At 41.1% G+C, this 23,713-nt stretch overlaps 1 long non-coding RNA gene across 3 annotated transcripts in view; it reads right to left on the reverse strand.

Moving 5' to 3' along the window:
- The window catches only part of LOC112670654 (uncharacterized), a 56,113-nt gene continuing 32,400 nt past the window's right edge, over window positions 1-23,713 (reverse strand). The window contains exons 2-4 of one of the 3 annotated variants that reach the window (XR_007402080.1): window positions 9,033-9,101; window positions 3,456-3,527; window positions 1-137 (exon numbers count right to left, since the gene is read on the reverse strand). This is a non-coding gene — a long non-coding RNA (uncharacterized LOC112670654). Of the gene's footprint in view, window positions 138-3,455; window positions 3,528-6,250; window positions 6,738-8,996; window positions 9,102-23,713 lie in introns of those variants that run through there. The other 2 variants (XR_004804545.2, XR_003143113.3) reach the window with 2 other exon arrangements.

A 23,713-nucleotide genomic window follows, 5' to 3' on the forward strand; every position in this document is an offset into this window, starting at 1 on the left:
GAGGAGAGAGAGAGAGAGAGAGGCAGAGACACAGGCAGAGGGAGAAGCCAGTTCCACGCAGGGAGCTCGATGCGGGACTCCATCCCAGGTCTCCAGGATCACTCCCCGGGCCGGAGGCAGGCGCTCAACCACTGAGCCTTAGGGGATCAGGTAAATAAATAAATAAATAAATAAATAAATAAATAAATAAATAAATAAGGCTCTCACTTACTAAGCACTTTCTAGGTGCTTCTAAGTACTTTCCATATGTTCATTTAACCCTTAAGACCTTTGAATGAAGAGCCCTACTAATTAAGGTCTGTTATTTCCATCTGCTTGGCTGGTCCCTCTAATCACTCGTGGGCCTTAGGATCAGTCTCTGAGCCTCTCCTATTCTGTGACTGTACTCACTTGCTAGGCGCTCCCATCCCTTCTTGTGACCTCAAATATCCTCTACATCCTGACTCTTAATAAATGTACACCTCCCACCCAAGACCTCTCCCCCAAACTCCACGTCTGTTTATCCAACTGCCTACTCAGTTCTCCTCCTTCTTTGGATGTCTAGTAAGTATCTCAAACTTAACATGTCTAAATTCAAACCCTTGGACTGTAGCTCTTCTCTCACTCTGAGAAAGGCAATTCTATTATTTTGGTTTTTCAGGCAAACATTACAGGATGGTAGAAATAGTCTTTATCGTGATAGTGGTGATGGGTTTATAACTATATGAAGTTGTCAAAACTCATAGAGCTATACAGCAAAAGAGTGGATTTAACTGTATGTAAATTAGACCTCTGTGAGGTCTAACTTTTTTTTTGAAGATTTTATTTATTTATTCTTAAGAGACAGAGAGAGGCAGAGACACAGGCAGAGGGAGAAACAGGCTCCTCAGGGAGCCTGATGTGGGACTCGATCTCAGGATCCTGGGATCATGACCTAAGCCAAAGGCAGATGCTCAGCCCCTGAGCCACCCAGGTGCCCTGAGCTTAACCTTTAAAAGAGGGCTGTAGAGAAGCTATGACTGAAAGACCTTATTTTGAAAATTGTCCTCCTGTCTTACATTGATGGTGGTTTCTGTTGTCCTGAGAGCATATGCCAGTGTGTCTCCTCACATTTGCAGTAGGAGGGGAGCTGCTATCAGGGCGGTGTTATGACTCTCGTGGGCCCCCTCCTCCATTAGAAAGTTACTAAAGATGACTTTTTTTTTTAGATTTTATTTATTTATTCATGATAGTCACACACACAGAGAGAGAGAGAGAGAGGCAGAGACACAGGCAGAGGGAGAAGCAGGGAGCCTGACACGGGATTCGATCACGGGTCTCCAGGATTGCGTCCTGGGCCAAAGGCAGGTGCCAAACCGCTGCGCCACCCAGGGATCCCTAAAGATGACATTTTATGACTGCGTTGATACAACTTTTTTCTTCAGATTTTAAAAGAAATTTACCTTTTAATTTAAATAAAATGACTGGATTTAATTTAAACTTAAATTTTAAAATTTTATTTTATAGATTTTCTTCAGATTTTAAAAGAGATTAAAACTTTTCTGTGGGCCCCTAAAAGTGTCATGAGCTGTGGGCATTGGGCCTAATGGAAAAGTTGGCTGTGGGTGTGACCCAAATCTGCCGGAAAGGAAAATCAGGCTAATCATTTCCTACAAGTGACTGACCAGGAGTAGAAATTATGTATTTAATTCCCAGTGCTGTCACTGGTTTTCCAATAGTTTCAAACAAACGAGTTACTCTCTCTGGGTCTCAGTTCCCCAATGTGCAAAAAAAGAATATCAAACCTAGTAGTCACTTAAAACCTGCTCCTAAGGTCCTAAATATTAAAAGTTCATCCAACAACAGTTGGTTCTGTATCAGTTTCTGCGTGGTAGATGAGGAAATCTGAGATAAATCCCATACAGCCCCTAACCTCGGCGTGCTGCTGAATTCCCATGAAAGAGCACTCATTAAACATGAACAAAACAGAAGATTCTTGAAAAGGCACTTGCATTTCCTTCATCTTTTTTTATATTCTTCTTCCAAATATCGATTATTCTGCATATCTAACCAGTGAATGGCTTGCAACCACAAGGGTTTAGTTACAAATATAAATTCTGAAGAAATCATGCATTTCTACTGGGAGATCTCTATCAACACTTCTCAAGTGACATTTCCTGTGATCTTATGTGTCTCCAAACTGTTCATAAATGTCTCCCTAAGTCAGTACATGCCACTTTGAACTTTTCTTTGACTCCACTTTGAATACTAAGTTGATGACGGTGATGGTGGGCATATGTAACATGGCATGATTAAAGGAAAGACCTCTGACCAAGAAACATCTCCCCTGCTAATCTTTACCCATGCTTGATGGCCAACTGCAGACTGTTCCTTCGTTCTGGTTATTTCCTTTCCCCTATAAGATCTCTTTAAATTTTCAATTACCCCCTTTGTTTATGAAGTCAAATGGCTTTCCACTGGAGCAATGCAAACTCTAGGGATTAGGTAGAGAGAGCAAGACCAAAAGAGGAGAAAGTGCATGGGAGGAATCCTCGAGACAATCTCCCACCTCACTCAACTCCCATTATAATTTCACCCTAGTCTAGAGAAATTCCCTGCCAGTCAGTCAACAAATATTTATCTAGTAGCTCCTGTGCTGAAGTCCTGGGCTGTGAGGGGAAGTGTCCGTGTCAATCTCGATTAAAACTCTGCTGTCAATGTTGCAAATACCCAGCCACCTCAAGTGTCATCCATAATATGTTGCTCTGTTTTTAGAAATGTACTATGTATGCACTTCTTTCCCCCATTTCATTTGTGATTTTTGTTCTGGCAACTGTGGACTCAGAAGTACTTTGAGTAACACTACACAATTTTCCAAATAGGCAAGACTTTGAATAGTACTCATAGTGGACTCTTTCGTTTTCCTGGTTTTCTATTAAATTATTTTTCCCTTGGTAACTGATCCCTTTTAAACGAATAACTTAGATACATCAATCACTCACTTTAAAATTATTCTTTTCCCTGCCCACTATGTTCCTCCTTTCTTGACTGCTAGAGGTAAAATCGGATGTTACTGATGCCACTTCTAAGGGTTTTGTTACACATTCATTTCATGGGACTAGATATTGAAACTTTCACCAAGAAAAAAAATCAAAATAATGTTTTTCATCAAAAGAGTTTTATAACCGTAACAACTACAGGAATACATGTTTGGCTCTTTCTCCTTAATATAATGACTCTTAATATTTCTCTGTGCTCTTCCCAATTTTCAGGCATGTGCATAGTTTTTACTTCTGTAACACAAGCTTCCCAGGTCATACAAGACTGGCCAGAAAATTCAGAGGGTGTGACTTACTCTTAATAGAGTCCTTTGCAATCATATCCCTGATTTTGAGCTTCTTCTCATTCCTTTCCCTCCCCAGAAGAATCACTAGATACTCCAGCCCTTTTCCCTAAATCCATTTGGTGTCTGAGAAGGGTCCAGGGGTGAGGCTGACCTGTTCATGGGCTGCCAGTGGAGGTCTCCCTTCTAGGGCTGGTGACCAATATTTGTTCTCTCAGTCTGACAGCTATGAAGACAAGCAGATAATGAGACTGTCAGCTGCTATTGAGGGGCTCATTAATTGTTGAATAAGACCATTATCTAAAGAGGTAAGTATAGTCAATGATGCAAGGCCTAGACCACATATTGGAACAAAGCAATGACGTGAGCTTGGGGAAGGAAGGAGATTATAGCTTGGGGATGCTGGAAGGCTGAATAGAGGCACTAGGTGATTGAGTAGACCCTAGTCAGAAGGATAAACTGGGAAAAACCACTGTAGACCAGTAGTTCCCAACCCTCATTAGGAAACATTAGGGATGCCTGTGTGGTTCAGTGGTTGGGTACCTGCCTTCGGCTCAGGTCATGATCCCGGGATCCAGGATCGAGTCCTGCATTGGGCTACCTGGGAGGATACTGCTTCTCCCTCTGCCTGTGTCTCTATCTCTCTCTCAGTCTGTGTCTCTCATGAATAAATAAATAAATCTTTAAAAAAAAAAGAACATTAAAATTACCTGGGGAGATTTCTTTTTTATTTTTTTAATATCAGTGGAGGCAGGACTCCCTGGAGCTTTCTATTTAATTAACTTGTGTTGGGGCCCAGACAAGGACATTTAAAAATGTTCCCTAGGGAAGGCTAAAATGAAGCCTGTGATGCTGGATTAGAGTTGAAGGTATTAGTATGAATTTGTGTTTGTTTTCATATATTTGCAGACAGAAACATATAGAAATAAAAGTATATATGTATTCCTGGGTTATTATGCATCCATTTCCTAGTTCTATCCACTGAGAGGGCCTAGAAGCAATGACACCCCACTAATAATGAACACACCTAACATAGGACCTTAGATTCTAAATAAAAGGAAACAGGGCTCTGGACACCTGGGTGGCTCAGCGGTTGAGCCTCTGCTCAGGATATGGTCCCGGGATCTGGGATGGAGTCCCACATCAGGCTTCTTGCAAGGAGCCTGTTTCTCCCTCTGCCTGTGTCTCTATCTCTCTCTGTGTGTCTCTCGTGAATAAATAAATAGAATCTTTAAAAAAAAAAAAAAGGAAACAGGGATCCTCAGAGAAATGATGAACTCTAAGGCCTGAAGCAGGGAAAATACAAGATAAACCTGGAGCCTATTTGTAGCATTGGAATAAGAAAGTGTTGTTTAAAAAAAAAAAAATGGGGGTGGAGGGTGAGGGGAGCTTGCCTTAAGTACAAAGGGGCCAGCCTGAAGGAGCCCCCGGTGGCCAAAGCTGGAATAATTTACAAAATAAAGGTAGGATTAGATTATAACCCAGGCATAAATAAATACCCTCAAATTCATTTGCAATTGAATAATTAAATAGATGGGGTGAAGGGGAAAATCTTCCTTACATAGAAGTCCAATTAATAAACACAGAAGAAATGAGGGATATAGAAAATCACCTGGAGAATACCAGAGTAACAATTGCTGGAGGCATGACACATAGATGGACGTGAAAGTCAAGTGGGCAAACCTTTACAGAAAAATAGGATATTTGCATAGCTTTAAAGTAATCCCTCAAAATATTAGTTATTGTGGTGGTTTTAGTGGTTTTATGGTTTTATGGCCATATTTTTGATGTACTTTTCCCTCCAAAAACTGAGGGTTAATTCCCTTACCCTGAGTGTAGGCTGAACTCATGACTAATATGTACAGAAAGAGAAAAACAGTCACAGTACAGTGGAGAAATCTGGTAGACACCACTTTGACCAAGTTCAACATCATCATGTTGCTATTATGTGTCCCCTGATATGAAGCAACAAAAAGAGCATACAACCTCTGTGATAGTCTTCGCCCAAACCCAGAACCCCAGTTTAATGATAAGAAAATATCAAACAAACTGGAAGAATTTTCTGCAAAATACCTGACTCGTGCTCTTTACAAGCGTCAAGTTCCAAAAAAGCAAAAAGAAGAAGCAAGAAGAAGAAAAAGCAAAAAAGCAAAAAGAAAAAGCAAGAAGAAGAAGAAGAAGAAGAAGAAGAAGAAGAAGAAGAAGAAGAAGAAGAAGAAGAAGAAGAAGAAGAGAAGAAGAAGGAGAAGAAGAAGAAGAAAGAAGAAGAAGTTTTCACAGATTGGAGGAGACAAAGGAGACATGTCGTGTAAATACTATGTGGTTCCCTAATTTGGATCTTTAATCAGACGAAGGATGTAAGCGGAAAACAGGTGAAATCCAAATGAAATCTGTGTTGAGTTATGAATGAACCAACGTTGATTTTTTAGTTTTGATAAATGTAGTGTGGTAATATATGATGTTAACACTAGGTGGAGCTAGTGATGGGCATATAGGAACTTTTATCTTTATAAATCTTCTATAAATCTAAAATCACTTAAAATTTTAAAATTTGAAATATAAGCAAGTGAAAAGGTGTTGTCAGTGTTCTCCAGGTGATGTTAATGGGTGCCCAGGGTTGAGAAGCCCCTACTCTAGCCAAAGGTAGAAACTTCCGCTGAGCCACAAAGTGATAAAATATGAGCCAAATGATGATATGGTAACATTTTTTGATAGTGTACATAATAAGGGATGGTGGGGAATGAGGGGAGAGAGGTAGTTGGGTCAGATTATAAAGTCTTTTTACCATGCAGGATAAGAGATCGATCCTTTACATGGTAGACCTTGGGAAGTCATACTGTCTTAAGCAGAGTGAAATTGGAAGTCATATCTGGGATTAGTTTTAGATAACTCTGGTGTCACTTAAATGTTTTATAAGAATAGTAATTACATAAAAATATCTTGCAAATCTTATTTTATTTTATTTTATTTATGAAAGACAGAGAGAGAGGCAGAGACACAGGCAGAGGAAGAAGCAGGCTCCATGCAGGGACTTGATCCCGGGACTCCAGGAGCACACCCTGAGTGGAAGGCAGATGCTCAACCGCTGAGCCACCCAGGCATCCCAATATCTTGCAAATCTATTAATTGAAGGATGTGGAATTGTGTGTGATGCCATACGAAGTTTTGGGTTTTTGTTTTGTTTTGTTTTGTTTTTTAATGTCCACGTGTTTTCCTTTGCGCATTTCTGCATTATGCCACACACTCCCTAGCTAGGCATTCTAGTCGGAAGCGGGAAGAGCTAGGATCCAATAGCAGAAACGCAATGGGAAAAGTAAGAGTTAGAGGTAAGATTCCAATGTGCAAAGTGGAATTTTGCAGAAAGTAATTTGCAAACCAATCTGAGTCAGGCCTGATGGGACAGACCATGGAATTCCTTGCAACTGTAACTCCAGACCTAAAAGAAAGAAAAAAAGGCAAGTTCAGCCCTCCAGCCCCAGAAGTGACCTTTCGGTAATTTTAATTTTTTCCAGAACTAGATCTTAATTAGAAGTGATTCTTAATCAGAATCTTCAGGACAATGTCCCTGTGGGGAGGGACAGGATTGTCTGGTCCGTGACCCTATGAACTCAGATTGCCCAGAGTGGGCTCACTGGGGCCAGGCAAATTCAGCTTCGAAGGAACAAGGATTCCTCTGGCAGCTGGAAACCTGTTTCTTCAAGGGTTGCTGAAACCTTCAGTTGGTGATGTCAAACAAACCATTGCCCAGTTTGGGGGGTCACCCAGAGTGCTTTGTGGCTATGTTCCCAAAGCTTATTAACTGTATGGGAGGCATTCTTTGTGCTGTAAGAAAATAGACAACCAAGGGGACAGAGGATCTCCCCTAAAAACAAACTCACAGCTGCATTCGCCCTTGCCCTGTCTAGTTGATAAAAATATCCATCAAAAGGGGCGCCTGGGTGGCTCAGTTGGTTGAGTGTCTGACTCTTGATTTCGGCTTAGGTCATGATCTCAAGTTCCTGAGACCAAGCCCTGTGTGGGGCTCCTCGCTCAGCAGAGAGTCTGCTTGAGAGTCCCTCCTTCGCCCTCTGGGCCTCCCCCTTCATGTGTGTGCTTGCTCGCTCTCTCTAAAGTAGAAAAATAAATCTTTAAAAAAATATATCCATCAATGAAAGAACAGTTAACTAAATTTTGGAACAAATATGCGATAGGATAGTATGCAATCATTACAGATGATGACTGAGTTTATAATTTTGACTTGGAAACCTGTCTATAATATCTCAAATGATAAGAAATAAATTCAATTTGAGCATGCTCAAATTCTCCATGAAAATAATATTGTGTAAGTCTATGCATGAGAGCGTGTGCCTACATGTATGCACAGAGGGTATTGAATATGGAAGGATATTCATTAACTTAACATCTCTTTTATCTCTGACAGCTGGTGGGTTTTTTATTCCCTTTTGCTTCTTCCTTTGGGTTTTCTGCGTTGCTTCAGTTTCTTATTTTAATTTTATATTTTTTTTTCAGGATGATTGGAAAGTTATCTAGGTAATTTGGTGGGGACAGGTGACTTGGGGACCCTACTCTTCCGCCATCTTGCCCTGCCTCCTCCATAATTTCATATTTTTTTTAATCAGAAAAATAAACTACTTTCATTTTGAAGTAGAATAAAGTATTTGTTACACCTCAAAAAGCTCATTATTCTCTGAATATTCCTCATGTTGCTAATTACAACTTCAACTACCAACATTTTGGAAAACTAAATTAATAATTAGATTAAAAATAAATAGCTAAAAGAGAATATTTTCTGGCTACACTATAATTTACATAAGATTAGTCTAAGTTTGGAGCATTGGGGTCATTTCAAACTTTTGATAAATTAATGAATAAATATCTTGATATATAAATCCTTATACTTCTGACTAGTTCATTAGTAAATGAAAGAAAATTTACTGAAGCAAAGTAAAATTTGACAAATATCCCAAAGTGCTCTATCTGATGACTAGAGCATCTTTGCCGACTTACATTTGTGTCTTGTCTTTTTAACAACTCTTTGCCATTTAATAATTTAAAAGAAACGATCTTGTTTTCATTTTGATCTGGTTAGTTCCTAGGGAGGCTGGTCACTTTAATATATTATTTGCTATTTTCATAAAATGTTAAATTTATAAATTGCCTTTTCATATCCTTTGTTCATTTTAATTTCATTTAGGGGGAGAGGTTCTTGTTAACAAGTACAATTAGTTCACCTCTATAATAATTTTGTAAATATTCAATTTTATATTTTTATTTTGTTTGCCTTAGTTGTCAAATATGCATACAGAGTAATATGTATTCTATGTGGTCAAATTATTACAAACTTGACTTTTTAGATATTTTTCCATTGACTTTTGTAGCTAAGAAGTCCTTTCCCATCCCAAACTCAGATAATCCGTTACTTAATTCTTAATTTTATAGCTTAATCACTTACATCTAATTCTTTAGTTCATCTGGAATTTCTTTTGATGTATGAGGATCTGAATTATTCTTTTTCCCAAATGGCTAACTAACTATTGCCATACAAAATGAAGACATCCACTAAGATCTGCTACTTAAGTGTTAAACCAGGTAGAAGGGTCATTCTTCCATAATTATTTGAGGCAGTTTGTGGTTCATTGCTTGCTAAAAGTAGTATATAGAAATGCAAACCTCTGGCGGCTACCATTCCACTCACCTTTCCTGGTTTTGCACCTCTATTCCCTTCCCTCACCTGGCTGCTGGTGAATCACGGCTCACGCTTGTCCTCCTCCAGGTGCATTACTGAAACCAAACCGCAGGCCTGAGTACAAGCAGAGAGAGAAGTGTTGGTCTGGGGTGAAAGAAGTAACCACCAGCTGCTCACCTGTAAGACCCCATATCTCTGGAGCCTTGGGATACACGGAAACTTTCTTATAGCATCCTGAACATAGCATCTTATAGGAGGAGCCTTTTGAACACTTAGTTAATAAAATTTCTCCTGGAGTGATTCCGAGAGTTTGACCAATGTGTTTAATCCCCAAGGTGTTATAATTTACAACTGATTTTGCGAATTGTTTCAAACAGTGTGTATTTTTGGGAGAGGGGGTGATAAATCAGGTATTTTACTGCCTAGCAGCCTTCTTAACCCGAGTCTAGTAATTATTTCCATACTTAAATTCTTTCTTTCATTGGAATCAACCCTTAAAAGGAGGACTTCAGACTTACCAACCCACTGATTATATAATAAATTTGTAATGTATGTAATATATGTAAAGCATCTTATAGTACTTTGCCTCGCTATCTGTGAGCTTGAATTTTTTTTAACCTGGTATTTTTACTTCAAAGATAAGTACATTTTAATTCCTGCAGCCATTGTCATGTATGGCTAATTACAACAGAGAAAAAAGAGAAGAGTTTCAACTCAAAGGGATAATATATTTTATTTCCCACAGCCTCCTTTCATCCAAAAACTCTTCACCATAAACTTTCCCTAAACTTTATATTTTGTGAAAAAAAAAATATGTGCTCTGTTTTAATGCAGGTCTAATTCTTTATGTGTCTTCAATAATTGTACCTTATTCCAAAATACGTTGCCAAAAATAACCCATTAGCAGCAGTGGCAGCTTTGTCTCAGCAGGATCTCCCATATTTTATGGCTACTTTTATTCTGGGAATAGCACACTCTTTCCTTAGTGAATTAATCTTTTAATGGAATTTCTTCTGCATTATTTAGTGAGACGACCCCACTCTGGGCTAACCCCACCCTCTATAAGTAATTAGAGATAAGTGTGTTTAATGCATTTCTGAATACTTTAATACTCTCCTTCAGTCACAAATAAGCAGCTGAATCAACCTGCCTTTGGGGCTCTTGAGTCCAGATTTAAAACTACACATATAATTGTGTGGCACCTAGTCCACCCGACTGTGCGGTGACTCAGATTTGCCTTCTGAAGGGGCAGGCAACAAAATAGCCAGCAGGCTGTCCTGACATTTTGGATCATCTCTGTGTTTCCTTCTTCCTTCTACCAAATGTTAAACTTACCTGAGCTAGAAAAGTTGCTTCAACTACTCCCTCGGGCAATGTTCTATCCTTCCCTAACTCCTAATTAGGGTTCAACTACATTTTTTTTTTCCTGTCCTGGCTCCAGTTGCATCTCCATGACTCCATCCACCCCCATTTAGCCTTTGTTCCAGAGTTGGGCTGGTCACCCACCCATGATAGTCTGGCTCTGCCAAAGTCAATCCTAACCCTGGTAAAGAGGCCAGAAATGATGCTTATGGCCTTGCTGCCGGGACCACAAAACATGCTGAAGCTAGATTAGGATTCATTTTAAAAAATAGATATTTTCAGGGGCGCCTGAGTGGCTCGGCCGGTTAAGCATCTGCCTCCAGCTCAGGTCATGATCCCAGGGACTTAGGATAGAGCCCTGTTGAGCAGGGAGCCTGCTTCTCTCTCTCCCTCTGCCTACTGCCCCACCTGTTTTTGCTTCATTCTCTCTCTCTCTCTCTCTCTCTCTGTCAAATAGTAAATAAAATCTTTTCCTAAAAAATAGATATGTTTATTTCCCACTATTTAGAAAAGAAAGAAAATTCAAAGTATGCCCCAGGGTTGGCATTAAAAGAACCCATAAAAAAAGCTGTAGGACTAGATTTGCATCATTTTCATTTTCTCAACCCAGGGGGAGCTTTGCATAGATCCTGCTGTTCTGGTCAGGGATAACCAGGGTGCCTCATTGTTTTTCAAATTACATTTGGGATCATGGACCTATTCCTGTGAACGGCTTGGAGCAGTCCTGCTCAAACTATGGTCCACAAACTTATAATTGTCCAAGATGAGAAAAGTACAGAAATTGAGACATGATATACTCTGTTTTCAGGGATGTGGAACTCTCTCTCCTACATTGCTGGTGGGAATGCAAAATCACAGAGCCACTTTGCAAAAACAGTGTGACAATTTCTTGTAAGGTTAAGAAACTTTGTACACTTGCCACACACCCCAGCATTCGTGTATTGGCAGCATTATTTACAGTAGCCAGAAACTGAAAACAACCCAAATCTCCATCTGCTAGTAAGTGAGTAAATAAACTACGGTATAAACCTATCATAGAATATTATACATCAAGAGAAAGGAATGGAATAATACATACAACCACATGGATGAATATCACAAGTACTATTTTAGATGAAAGAAGGCAAACACGAAAGACAACACACTGAATGATTCCATTTATGTGAAATTCTACTAAAGGTAAAACCGTGGGGAGAGAAAGCAGGCTCATGGTGGTCTGGAGCCGGGAATCAGGGTAGAGGGAACTTTGCAAAGGGACAGGAGGGAGCTTTTCAGAATGATGGAATTGTTCCACCTGATTTGAGTGGAATTTGAATGACTGTGCACAGTCATCAAACTTTATCAAACAGTATGCGTAAAGTAATTTTTTTTAAGTGAGTAAATTTTATTGTATGATAAACCTCAATAAAATGAGAGAAAAGGGAAGGAAAGAAAGAAGAGAAAAAGAAAAGAAATAAAGAAAGCAAGCCAACAACAACAAAAAAATCTTCTTTCTGAAAGTAAATGAAATGATTTGAAGGGAAGAGAAAAAATTTCATTGGCAACCCCCTCCAAAATACAAGTTTGAGCCACAACCACTGAGTCTGAAGTGGAGGAATTTTTATTTTATATCATTCACAATGATATAAATGATATAATGAGTTTTTTTAAAAGATTTTATTTGTGGGATCCCTGGGTGGCGCAGCGGTTTGGCGCCTGCCTTTGGCCCAGGGCGCGATCCGGGAGACCCTGGATCGAATCCCACGTCGGACTCCGGGTGCATGGAGCCTGCTTCTCCCTCTGCCTGTGTCTCTGCCTCTCTCTCTCTCTCTCTCTCTCTCTCTCTCTCTCTGACTATCATAAATAAAAAAGTTAAAAAAAAAGATTTTATTTGTTCATGAGAGAGAGGCAGAGACACAGGCAGAGGGAGAAGCAGGCTCAGGCTCCATGCAGGAGGCCCGATGCAGGACTCGATCCCAGGTCTCTGGGATCAAGCCCTGAGCCAAGGGCAGACGCTCAATCAATGAACTACTGAGCCGTCCCTATTCACAATGAGTTCTGAGATTCCTCTGACTGGGATGCAGGGGGACAGGACCAGCACCCGCCCATCAGTCTTGCTCCATCATGTGAGCTGCTGAACCAGGAAGCGCCGTTAGCCCTGGGGTGCACCTGAATCTTTGCAATAACGTGCTATACACACCCTGGGATCAAGCCTTCAGAGTGTGGTCCACTTCCTCTAAAGGCAAAATGTCATTTTTGTTATAACATTTATTTTGTTTTCCTTTTTACCAGCACCTCAGGGAAGAGCATCAACAGCTTCATGTTTACTTCAATGAATCAAGGCTGTTTCCATAGCAACGCCTCTAATGCTCTGGGACTGCCATTTTATGTCAATTTACTATTAATGGAAGATGAAACAAAAGAAAGCACACAGAAAGAGAAGGCTTAGTGCCTAAGACTGACAAGCAGAACGAGGGGGAAGAGGGGGGAATGTGTCATTTGCAAGACTTCTAATACTTTGTCAGCTGTGAGGTTATTCGACAGATAACAGATAACCATTTCGTTCCTTAGGTTTATATAATGATTTCATAGAACAGTAGAGTCATTGGGCTAAAATGGCCTTAAAAGCTGCCTGCAGACCTTATTTTAGAGTCCAGGATGCTTGGTCCCAAAAGCTGTAAGAGATTTAATGAAGGTTGTTTAGCTGGTAAGGGGCAGAGCCTAGAGCAGAACACAGGACATAGAAGAGTCTGGGGCTCTTTTTAGGCACATGACCTGTTAGTCTACTAGCTTAAGCTCAGCTCAGTACTTTTTGTGGAATCCATTGTACTAAATCCGAAGAATTTCACTACCTGGCCTACCAACAAGGAAAGTGAGACCGTCGATTATGGCTACTGGAGGACTGCACTGTGGGCTAGATCTCCAAGAATGATGCCCAGAACAATGTGGAACTGACGCACCAGGGAAGCTTTCGTGTGTGTCCCAACCAGGAAGGTGGAAAATCAAGGTTACCACTGGAACTATTGGGTCCAAGAAAATGTCAGTGTGGATAAGATCCAGAATTAAGTAGCAGGGATCCAGAAGTCACTGGTACTCTCACTGTCCACAAATCTGGAGATCGGACACTGGACCACTTCCGGAAGGAAGAAAACACTGCATTCTATTACCACATGTGACATCACCAACAGCCCCCAAAAGCAACAGGCAGGCCCCTCAACCTCATTTCCACCTTTAAATTTCCGATGAATGCATCTCATTAGCAGGACCTAATTTGCACCCAGCACTTAATCCAAAGGGAAGTGTAAAAATGCAGGGGTTTTTTTGTTAAAAATTTATTCATTTATTTGAGAGAGAGAGAGGGAGCAGGGAGAGAGGAGAGAGAGAATGCTCAAGCAGTCTCCCCACTGACGAAGGGTTTGATCTCATGACCTCAAGATCATGACCTGAGCCGAAATCAAGAGTCAGATGCCTTAACCAACTGAGCCACCCGGGCACTCCAAACTGTAGTTTGCTTGAAATTTCTGCTGTGCTGGAAGATGTGCTAAGATGAGGAGGGATGGAAGGCTGAGTGTCGGTTGACCGTAGACAGGTGAAGGAACTCATTAAGCCAGGTGGGTGATGGGTATTAGTACGAATCCACAACAACCAGGTGCATTATTACACTGGGAGGCAGAAGAATACTTTGGTGAAAGTGGGTAAACGAGTGCCCTAAAACATTGCCAGTGGGGCGGAAGGAGAGGTGGAGCAGCCACATTACATAGGATTTGACAGGACCATTTCAACATTTTCAAGCATGTAGCTTATGACCCAATAATCCCACCCACCCTTTTTTAGCCCAGAGGAACACCTGTACATGTGCACAAGGGTGTATGTATGAATATTTGATTTCCATTCATGTGCAGCAGCACAATACTTAGAAGTACAATAATATCCATCACCAGGATAATGACTGGATAAACTGTGGAAAGCCTTCCTAGGGACCTAAATATAGCAGTTAAGGAAAATAAATAGGATGATCTGTACTGTCATTGAAGGACCTTGAGGACATACTGTAGAACATTTTCCGGGCGCATAATTGGAATGATTGAGAGACCATCCCATATGGACAAGAAATGGTCTGCACCAATTCCCAGGCTTTTCACCACCTCGGACAGATGAAGGGTATAAAAAGAGGCCAGAGTGATGAGAAAGGGGATTCCTGAGATGCCTTCAGGAAAGATTTCCAGGAGAGGGAGGATTCCTGTTACCTTCTATTCAGGTCTAATGAGAAGAGCTCAAGGGAAATCCTGGTAAAGTTGAGAATGGGACAGAATGGTGCCCTGGAACAAATAAAGCCATTTCCTCCTGCCACTGCAAGGAGTTGTTCTTGACCAGGTCATCATGGCCCCTGACCTATGGATCTGTGCACCCAAAGGGAGATTGCCTTTATTTAGTTAAGAGTTTGGAAGAAGTGCTACTTTAAAAAAAAAAAAAAAAAAGGTTTTATTTATCCACTCATGAGAGACACAGAGAGAGAGATGCGGAGACATACAGAGAGGGAGAAGCAGGCTCCTTGCAGGGAGCCTGATGCAGGACTCGATCCCAGCACCCTGAGCCAAAGCCAGACGCTCAACCACTGAGCCACCCCAGTGTCCCTGGAAGAAATGCTCCTAATTGCATATCGCATCACTATCTCATGTCTCCATTTCTCAATTATATTTACATTACAGTTAATGACTGAAAAAATAAAGTCAAATTTAAAGATGTAGCAACATGGCTTTCTACAACACAGAAAAAGAAATATTGAAGATACTTGAAGAGGCAAATGTGTTATCACTTTTCAACTATATAAGCTATAGTTTTATTTTGTTTGTATTTATTTTTTAAATTTTGTTTATTTTTTGTTATAGACAGCAGCCAGATATTCTAAGAGCCTTTTTAAAGTGTTTTTCTTGGTATAGACAGACAGAAAATCTATTTTGTGCAAGTGGCAGCAGAGGGCACTCTTCCTACAGATTTGTTTCTATCAGGACTTTTCTTCCTAAAGGAAAACTGTTAAAATATCTGTTAATAAGTTTATGGCTCCTTCTAAATACGCACATATAATTTTATTTATAAGTGTATGTGTGATTTTTATGTATTTATAAATTATATAAATATTTATTTATAAATATATTTAATATGCAAATAAATATATTTATATATTTAAATTACATATATATATGTTTAGAAAGAGCTATACACTTAACATATACAAATACAGATAGGTCGGTAGATTATGGTTTCTCCCTATCCATTAATACTAAAACCACACGTAATTATGTTCCCTTAACTAATTACCACTTTTTTCTCCTTAAGCATGCTAACTTCCTATTTCACACTGGGAACTCAATTCTTTTTTAAGGATTTTATTTATTTATTTGACAGAGAGAAGGAGAACACAAGCAGGGGAGCAGCAGAGGGAGAGGGAGAGACAGGCTCCTCACTGAGCAGGGAGCCCGATGCAGGGCTCCATCCCAGGACCTTGGGATCATGACCTGGGCCAAAGGCAGGTGCTCAACCAACTGAGCCACCCGGGTGCCAACTCAATCTCGAGCACAGAAAATTGGGATTTTGGGGACTTTCTCTTGTGATGGCTTTGGGTATGCTCTGCTGTGAGTGGGCTGCAAACTGCTCCAACACTCCTTCCTTCCTTTCTCTTTTCTTTGTCTCCCCTCCTGTCCCATATCCCTGCTCCGCCAAGCCCTTCTTCCTGATTACATGCTTCTATCATTCTCTGCCACCTCAAAGCCATAAGCATCATGGATGCCCACTCATGGTAGCCAGCCTCCAGGGTGGTCCCAGTGGTCCCTGCCTGCTTTGTATCTACATCCTTAGTATCCTCTGGCACCCAGCAGGGCTGATCTGCGTGCCCACTAGGATATTGTGGGAATGATGGGTGTGTGACTTGCACAGTTAAGGTCACAAAAGACATGTGGCTTCCACCTTGCTGTGTCTTGGATCACTGAGCCAGCTGCCATGCTGTGAGAGGCTCGAGTAGTCCCAGAGAGGGTCCTGGTTTCAAGGAACTGAGCTCTCCTGCCAACAGCCGGTAGTGGTTTAGCCATGGGAGTGAGCCACCTTGGAAAGCAAATCCTCTAGCCCTAATAAAACCTTCAGATGATGCAACCCTGGTGGCCATTTGACTACAGCCTCATCAGGAACCCTGGGCCCAAATCACCTAAGTCACTTCCAAATTCTTGACCCACAGGAACTAGGGGGTAATGAATGTTTATGGTTAAGATGCTAACTGTAGGGTAATTTTTTATGCAGCCATAGAAGCTAATACTCCTCTCCTCGTGCCTGATGACATGGTTAGCACTGCTGTGTTGTGGTTTCACCTACTGGTGGTGTATGCTCGCCAAAGTCTCATCATCAATTTCAGGATAAAATCCAAATCCCTGACATGGCCTGAGATTAAAAGAGGACTTCAACTACTTCCATTTTGACCTCAGTCTGTGCTTTCTAAGTGATTAAGTTCTTCTTTCTAGTTTATCTCTGAACTTGGGCAAAAGACCCTCTAGGCAAAGCATCTCTTAAGGGGAATGGAAAGTACCCTCTCAAGCAGTAAGGACAGCCCTGAGCCAGCAAGCCTCAGCCTGATTGACTCCAATACAATGATTGACCAGACCTTTATGCCCGCCTGCATGTATCCAAGAACTTTGTCCCACAGTTTCCTTATACAAAACTGGAAATATTTTCAGCACATTGGAGACCATCTAATATGCTAGTGCGCTGTCTGTCCAAGTTGGCCTCACTGAAATTAATTCCTTTCTTGTTTCACCACCATTCATTTCTCCATCTTGGATTTTGTCAGCAGAGAGCGGCTGAACCTGGTCTGTCTGTCTGTCTGGGACCCCAGGGCCCGGTGCTCCTGCCCTCCTGTGCCCTGGCTACAAGATCTTTCACGATCCGGTTCCTACCTGCCTCCCAGCCTTACCCACCCTTCCTTCCCTCCGCCAGCACCAGCTACACGGAAACACCTTCACCTCCTTACATGTGGATGGATATAGCTAACAGTTGAAATACAGATTGCCCAGCTAAATTTGAATTTTAGATGAGCAACGCATGATTTTTCTTATTATACCATATTTGAGACATACTTATGCTAAAAATATTTCATGGCACATACTTATTCTAAAGGGTTCTTCATTGTTTATCTGAAATTCAAATTAAATGGGGCATTCTGTATTTTTAGTGCTAAATTTGGCAATCCTACAGAGGTGAAATGCTTTCTCTCAGTTCCTGCTCTTCCCCCTGCCTGGATCGCTGCGCCTCCCTCTAACTTTCCATCCTGCAAGCCTCTCATCCCCGATATCCATGCCTCTAGAAAGCCTATGCTGACCGCCTCCACCACACACACACCTAGAATGGGCTAGATGTGCCCGCTGCAGGCTCCCGCCACACCCTGTCATCCCTCTCTGCAAACCACACACATTACAGTTATTAATTTTCCTCCAGGGCTAGACTGAACTTCTGGAGGTCAGGCACTGTCTTATTCACCATGTAGCTTCTGTGGCAAAAATATAAAACGATCACAGCTTAAAATCATCAAACACTTACAGTAAGCAGGTCACTATTCTGAGCTATTTGCATGTATTCACTTATTAAATCCTCACATCAACCTGAAGGGGGTACTATTAACATTTCTTCGGTTTTTATTGGTGAGGCAACTGAGGCATGAAGAGGTTGTGCAACTTCCCCAAAGCCGCTCAGCAAAGGCAGCAAGGTGGGAGTTCAAACCCAGGAATCCAATTCCCCATTAGAATCCAGCACACCCAATGCTGAGCTAGCAGCAGTGCTTCTCCGAAGTGTTTGATGAGTGGGGCTTTTGGGGATGCGTACAAGAACTAATTATCTAGCTAAGTGTTTTCAAATGAGATAATTTTCTCCAAACGGGGACCATGTTAAACTTGGTCCTCTCTATCTCTGTGCTTCCTTGCTCTCTCTCCAGCCACCATCACCTAGCCCAAGGCATGGTGCTTTCATTTAAATAGCAAAGAATCCTTCAGGTCTGTTTTTCCTTGTTCACATCCTGACCACAAATCCAGCATGCCAGTGGGTGCTGCATTCCCTAAGGGAGAATGGACGCAGCACATGCCTTAGGGCTAGAAGCTGACAGGGCACCGTGGTTAACAGCCTGAGTTCTAGAATAAAGCTTCCTGAGTTCCCATCCCAGCTCTCCTGCTTATTCGCTGTGTGGATTTGGATGAGGTCCTGAGACTTCGATTCTTCATATTTGAAATGGAAACAATGATAGTTTTCAATTCATAGGGTGTCACGGAGGATTGAATGAGATTAAAGGGGGGGAAATGTGCAATGCCTGGAATATAGCATGTGCTCGATAAATGTCAGCTATTACAACTGCAATGATTATTCCACTCATCCCAGTGATAAGCAGGTGTAGGCCTGGCACTCCATGAATTTTTGTGACTTCCTCATCACCTTTCCCCTGCTCAAAATTTCAGACGGAGATTAGAGAAGCAGGTTTGCACTGATAGTCTACAGGGTTTCAAGGCCTGGCCTTAGATATCTAAATTAAGAACACAAAATAGGAGGAGAAAAGCTGGCTCCACAGCCCAGAGGGAGCTAGACTGAAGCAAGAATATCCTCGCTGGCCTGTACTTCCTGTCCCACTATGTGGAACTGGGTGGCTGGTCTCCTGACTCAGGTCAAGAAGCAGTTTTGCTTCTGGACAACTACCCCAGGAGAAGTGAGTTCCAGGAAATGATGCACGCTCGTTCTCAGGGTCTGCAGCCACATAACCCTGCACATCTCCAAGGCACCTGTCTGAAGGAACACTCTACTTTCCCAAGTGGCCAGAAATACGCAAGAAGCTCGATGTCTTTTCAGGGAGTGGTCTAAGCTCAATCATAGGGGTGACCATGACGAAATTGATGGCTAACATTTTTGAGCACTAACTACATATAGGTCACTGTTCTCACAGCTTTACATATGTTACCTCACTTATTTGCCACAATACCATCAGATTTGCTACCAACATGATACTTATTTTACAGATAAGAAAATGAATTAATTTGCCCAAGTCATACAGCAAGTAAGAGAAGAACTAGATTTTTAATTCTATGTATGGAAATAGACTCTTCAGCTGCTCTCATCCCTATGGCTCTGTCATGGGACTGGGTCAGTATTTCCAGTAGATCCTTAAGCTATAATACACTCAGAGCAGTAGTTCCAACTGCACATTAGAATCACCTGAAAAGCTGATTCACTGGACCCTCCCCAAACCAAATGAATTAAATTTTCTGGATGGTAGAACCAAATCATTGGAGGTTTCATAAGATTGGATGATTCCAATGGGCAGCCAGAGTTAAGAACCAATCTCCTGAGGGATAGTTTCAATGGATATACTCAGCTTTAAAAAGAAATTCCTAAGACTCTCAAATCAGAAATCTCTCTGGAATAGTGTTTGCTCCTCCCTCTCCAAAGAACAGTCTCTGAACAAACTAGAGGTGAGGACAAATCATGGAAGGTTTCAAAAGTTTTTGTTGTTCATCTATGGTGCCTGCGTTATGAGATTGGTTCACTTAATGCAGAAGTAAATGCTACCCTCAGGCCTTAAGGGGAAAACTTTGCCCAGGTGTCTGCCCTGCACTTGCATGAATCTGAGAGTGAGCATCTCCTGAAACTTAGCCCTCTGGGCAAAAGTCCTCGACTCACCCAAGTCTTGACTCTGGAAGAAGCTCTTATCATATCCTGTAATGTGTAAGACAAGGAAAAAAAATGAAGTGGCTCACACCAATGTATAATCATCATCATCACTTCTTTTTGTATGGCACTTGTTCTAGTTGTTTATTTACAAGCAATAGAAACCAACTGTGATTAAGAAAATAAATATTTAGGGCAGCCTGGGTGGCTTGGCGGTTTAGCACCACCTTCAGCCCAGGGTGTGATCCTGGAGACCTGGGATCGAGTCCCACATCAGGCTCCCTGCATGGAGCCTGCTTCTCCCTCTGCCTGTGTCTCTGCCTCTCTCTCTCTCTCTGTCTCTCATGAATAAAAAAATAAAATCTAAAAAAAAAAAAGTAACATTAAAAAAAAAGAAAAGAAATATTTGAAAACACATGGAGTGGGTCACAGAATCCAAGGAAAAGCAGTGGCTTCAGAAGAGACAGAAACAAGGGTGCCCATAAGGATTGAGGATACAGAAATTCTTCAGGAAACCACCTTAGATGTGTTAGCTTCCACCATCTTGAGATCAGATGATCCTTCTCTCAAGATTCAAATCCGTTGTAAGAGGTTCTATTCAGTTCATATGACTGCAACTTAGCACCATCCAAGAACACTATTTCCAGTAGGATAGTTTCTCAAAGCAACACTAGCACCCTGTTACAGAAGGTACCAGTAGGTGTGCAGAAACACAGCAAGGAGGGGATGGAGCCAGACAGGACCCTCGAGTTTAGCTCCTGCTTATGCCACCCTCTTATCAACATCCTGTCCAGCTTCCAGGACAGGCCATTTCTTACACTGATAGACAGTATAGCTAGTAGTTAAGAGCATAACTCTGGAGCCCGTAGCCGAGATTTAAATCCAGACCCTGCTACCTGGTGTGATTTAGGGAAGATGCTTGCCTCTAAGCTCAGTGCCCTCATCTGTGAATTAGGCTTAAGAATAAAATAGCACCCACCACATGGGAGTGCCATAAATATTAAGAGTTATTAAATGCTTTGTTCAGGGGCACCTGGGTGGCTCAGTCAGTTAAGCGGCTGCCCTCGCCTCTGGTCATGATCCCAGAGTCCTGGGATCCAGACTCACATCAGGCTCCCCACTTGGTGGGGAACCTGTTTCTCCCTCTCCCCAGCTTGTGCGCACTCTCTCTCTCTCTCTCTCTCTCTCTCAAATAAATAAATAAAATCTTTTTAAAAATGTACTTTGTTCAGAATCTGGCCCATGTAAATACTAACAAGCATTTACTACTATAGTTCACCATGGTTTCAGAGGTATTGTTCATGGAAAGAGCTTCTGGAAGATAACAACTGGCCTATTCCCATGTATAACATTTGGATCTGCTTCAGAGCTAGCCCTTTGCCTGGGTCATGTAATGGAAGTTCTCTGGGAGTGGAGCGTGGAGTCATGATTGCTCTTTCCTTTGTTCTTTGTTCACTCTTCAGCCCATCCCATCTCCCCTTCTTAGGTGGCAAACACGAAAATCCCCAGTTGATCCGAAATGACAGTTCACAGCACAATCTGCTTATCTGGGGAGACCAGCTGGGAGTCTGCTAACATAATCAACTTCTGCTTTGGTGCTTTCATAACTCAGAAGTACATGTACCCTGAGGAACCCTGAGAACTGTGTCCTCCCCTCCATCACTTCTTGGCCCATGCTCTTGCCCGATTTCTTCATCTTCCAACAGGTGCTGTATTCATTAAAAGGAAATACAGGATACCCAGTTAAATTTTAATTTCAGGGACACCTGAGTGGCTCAGTGGTAAGCAGGGAGCTTGCTTCTCCCTCTGCTTATGTCTCTGCCTCTCTCTCTGTGCCTCTTATGAATAAATAAATAATATCTTTTTTAAAAAAATCTGAATTTCAGATAAACAATGATTAATTTTTATTTGCTATTTATTTGAAATTCAAATTTAACTGGGTGTCCTGTATTTTATCTGGCACCCCAACTGCCGCCCACTGTGAACACACTTGCTGCGAAGCTTCCTAACAGCAGCCTTGTCTAGCCCCACGCCAGGACCCAAGATGTGAACAAGATTGCTTCTGTTGAGCCAGCTATGCCAAGGCAAACACAAAGTACATTTCCTGGCAACATAAACCCACAAGATGCTTGCAAATTACAGATCCGTGCTTAAATACGTTGGGGAAATTCTACATTCCCTTCAACTCTAATCACTTCCATCCCAGTTTAGAGAGGATTTCTGTCTAAATATTTTGGCTCTTTTTATTATCTATATAATAATATTATTATGTATAATATATTACATGTAATATTATATATAGCACAACATAGGTAATACTATCTATATAATAAGGGCATATTTCAAATATTAATTTTATACATGAAAGTTTATTTAGATTTATCACTTTTTTATTCATGAGAGACAAGGAGAGAGGCAGAGACACAGGCAGAGGGAGACGCAGGCTCTCTACAGGGAGCCCCACGTGGGACTTGATCCTGGGACCCCAGGGTCACACCCTGAGCCGAAGGCAGACATTCAACCACTGAGCCACCCAGGGGCCTCTAGACTTATCACCTTTTTAAATCAATTTTCTTGTTCACTATTCCTTTTTATATCTGAGATCTTTCCTTTGGGATCAGTTTTCTCTTCCTAAAGGACATCCTTTTTGTGAAAAAGAACCAAAGGTTCCCTTTTAGTGAAATCTGTCAATGGCAAACTCCCAGTGTTTGTGTGTCTAAAACTGTCTTTGTTTTACCTCTTCCTTGGAAGACAGTTTGATTGAGGATGCAATCCTCCCTCCTGGACAGTTACTTTCTCCCAGCATTCCATTCAACATTCCACTGCTTTCCAGCTGTGGTGTTGCGACTAAGAAGTCTGCTGTCATGCCATCGGTAACGGACATTTCTCTGTATGTAATTTGTCTTTTATCTCTGACAAGATAAATGATCTTTTCTTTGTTTTCATAGATTCATTACAATAGGTTTGGATATCAGTTTATTTTTACTAATTATGCTTAGGATTCACTGTTATTCCTAAACCTATAGATTTGTTACATAAATTCTATACTATTTCCTGCCATTATCTATGCATGTATTATCTCCTCTCTCTGTTCTTTCCCCCGGAACTCCTATTGGACATAGTTACTTCTGTACATTTTCTGTTTCTTTTAAACTCTCCACATTTGTCTCACTGTGCTGCCATCTGAATAATTTCTTCAGATTTATCTTCTAGTTTACAAATTCCGTCTTTAGCAGTATCTTATTTGCTGCTTAATCTGAACATTTAATTTTAATTTCAATAATGATGTTCTTATTTCTACAAGTTGTTTCTTTTTCAAATCTATCTGTTCTTCTGTAAAAGCATCTTATTCTTCATGTTTTTATTCCCTCTTTCCTTTATTTAAATAATTTAAATACTTTTATTTTATATTTCATATCCAATAATTCCTATCTGAAATCCTTGTAGGTAAAATTCTGATGTTTATTGTTTCTGCAAGCTCATAATAGTCTATTTCTTCATGTGTTTTGTAATTTTGAATTTTGAACTCATGTTCTGTGGACTTCAGCTATGGAAATACTGAAAGGCCTGGGTGGAGGATGAGTGCCTTGAGAAAGGAATTTTGTTTTGCTGTTCAAGGAACACTAGAGCATTATAATCTGAAATTTTTGTAAGTTAATTTTTTTACCTTGTGATTTCTCAGATGATAAAGGGAGTCT

This window comes from Canis lupus, chromosome 14 (assembly GCF_003254725.2).
Source record: "Canis lupus dingo isolate Sandy chromosome 14, ASM325472v2, whole genome shotgun sequence".
Classification (NCBI taxonomy): Eukaryota; Metazoa; Chordata; class Mammalia; order Carnivora; family Canidae; genus Canis; species Canis lupus.